The sequence below is a fragment of the Vidua macroura genome, chromosome 29 (genome assembly GCF_024509145.1).
Source record: "Vidua macroura isolate BioBank_ID:100142 chromosome 29, ASM2450914v1, whole genome shotgun sequence".
NCBI lineage: Eukaryota > Metazoa > Chordata > Aves > Passeriformes > Viduidae > Vidua > Vidua macroura.
The window spans coordinates 3,846,193-3,848,652 of NC_071599.1; the positions used below are offsets into that span (position 1 = coordinate 3,846,193).

General features: G+C 50.4%; 1 long non-coding RNA gene across 1 annotated transcript; it reads left to right on the forward strand.

Annotated features, from left to right (window-relative positions):
- Positions 1–957: 957 nt before the first annotated feature.
- LOC128820571 (uncharacterized) lies at positions 958–1,365 on the forward strand. The gene is made up of 4 exons (XR_008440914.1): positions 958–976; positions 1,079–1,122; positions 1,204–1,244; positions 1,326–1,365. It is a non-coding gene; the product is annotated as an uncharacterized LOC128820571 (long non-coding RNA).
- Positions 1,366–2,460: the final 1,095 nt, after the last annotated feature.

Here is a 2,460-nt window from a genome sequence, read left to right on the forward strand (position 1 = left end):
AGCTGTCTGAGGGTCATCTTGGCATCTGTGATCTTTGCGTTCCTCGGCCCGGCCCCAACGCCACAGGCCTTTTGACTCGGGAGTCCCGACAGGCATCGCAGTCGTATCTGTCTTTAGAAGCATCCGGTCAGATGTCTTTTAAGGTCTCGTTCTGAGCGGTAGCGACAGCCGCACACCCCAACGATCCATTATAGCGGCTTAGGACTTGTGAGAACGCCAAGCTAGGTAGCTCATTCTTACCGTAGGCTTTTCAGGCATCCGCTTGTGCAGTTCTCGGAAGACATCGTTTTCTTAGCATCTTCTTCCTGCAGGGTTCTTTGAGCCTCATCAGCTCCGAGCCGTCCGTCTCCCCTAGGTCATCTCGTTCCGCCATCTCTCTGTCCTCGCGGGCATTTTTCTCGCCAAGAGATTTTTCTCCATGTGGCGTCCCCTCGTTTGTCGTGTCCTGTCCTGTGTCACGGGTGTCTGCACATATTTGTCCCGGAGCTGCTCTGTCCTGCTGCAGAGCCTGGTGTAATTGCACAAGTCCTGGAGACCTGCAATTTGGAATGGGGGATGTAGTTGTATTCTAGATGGTATTCCTAGATTCACACAGGATGCTTGGACCTGTTAAGTTATCCTACAGTTGTTTGAATTTTCTCCTAACTTTCTTTCAGATGCAGACATTTAAGATCTGTGGCAGAGCGCCCCTCCTGGGTCAGGGGGTTTTCCCTGAGAAGGTCAGTTGCTGTTTGTATTTGCAGGGGAAGCATAAATGGTGACTATGTTACAGCACTGTTCTTTGTCTATTATTAGGAAGTCCAGGCAGATAGCTGCAGCCAAGGCCAAGTGTGCCAGGTGAGCAGTGGACAGAAGCAGTTGTTCTCGCACAGGTCTCAGTTTCTGGTGAAAGTCTAAGCATCCCTTTTTTTTTTTTTTTTTTTCTTTTAGGCAGTTCTCTCGCGAGATGTCTCTGATCCCAGATGTCTGAGGCCAGGTGGGTGCAAGCTTAAGGTGTAGGTGGGCGTACTTGTCAGGTCAGGGTGGTGGTCTTTTCTCAGTATCTCAGTGTGGTTTTTTTTGCTTTGTTTCTTTGCAGGTGTCATTGCTGCCCTAGGCGTGTGAAGGAACAGAGTCAAGCGGGTGAGTCGGCATTTAGGCTGGGTGACTCATAGGTGACCGTTATGCGGCAGCACGCTAAGCCTGTACCTTTTCCTTTTGTAGGTATCCTCCTGGCAGCCTGTTGAGTCGCATCAAGATTTCAGGTGAGCCGGGGCAGCAGTGCGTCAGAGTTCTGGGGATTCCTCTTTTGCAGGGCGCTAGTTGCATTTTCTGTTTTGTCTTAGGTACCGTGAGGAGGCGCATAGCTGAAGTTTGGAAACGGCGGCACCGAAGCGGATGTAGAGAACATGTCGCCGTCCACGTCCGGCTGACGATGGATTTTGTCCGGTCGTCTTGCAAAAGCTAAGTGTCGGGGCCAGTAGGTGGGAGAAGGGGAAAAACCTTTACTATCACAGGAGACAATTTGATGTTAGCTTAGAGGAGAGGCCCATAGTGGGACGGGCCCCTCGGAAGCAGAGGGAGAGGGTTTCTCCTCAGCCTCACCAGAGTCTTCGCCGGGCAGGGCAGTTCCGATCCGTCTTCGCGTCCTCGCGAGGTTTGCGTCGGCGGCCTTCTTTGACTCTCGACGTCGTCGTGGATCTTTTCACCCGAGGAGCTCGCCTTCACGTCCGGAGCTCTAGCCACGGTCACGCCGTAGTCATCGCTTTCTTGTCTAGGCCTACTGAGCTTCTTAGGCTTCCTCTTAAGTCCTTTGGCACTAACATCTTGAAAGGAGTTAAATTTCATCATCACATGCTATTGCCCTAGGGCTTTCTTTCCTTTGGCATCATCGGCCTATGACTCATCTTGGACTAGCAATCTTGGGTCCATAAGGTGGAACTGCCAGGCAGTTTTCACTCGTGTCCGTGTTATGTCGTCCGTGTCCGTGTTATGTCGTCCGTGTCCGTGTTATGTCGTCCGTGTCCATTGATTTCTGCATCATAGGCCTTTGTTACATCTCGAGGCTTTATCGGCATTGTTCTCTGCCGTATCGGCCATATTTTACTCGTGTACCTTCCTGGATATCGCTTATTCCGGCATCGTTACATTTTTACTTTTTGAGACGGGAAGAAGTACAGGAGACGTTCTCATCCATCTTCCTTCTCACCTTTGGTAGCGCCTTCTCTTCCCGTGCCATTCTCTTGGACTTCTAGAGGGAGCATATTAGACCCTCATCACCTGACCGCAGTAGTTCCGTAGCTTGCGCCTTCTCAAAGGCTATAGGGCTCGACAATTAATCTTCCGGAGAGTTACGTCAAGTCCTCACTTATATTGTATCTACGTCGGCATATATTGTACGTGCTTAGGTTGTACCTACCTATGTTGGCTTATACTGTATGTGCTTATATTGTATGTACTTATGTCGTATGTACCTATGTC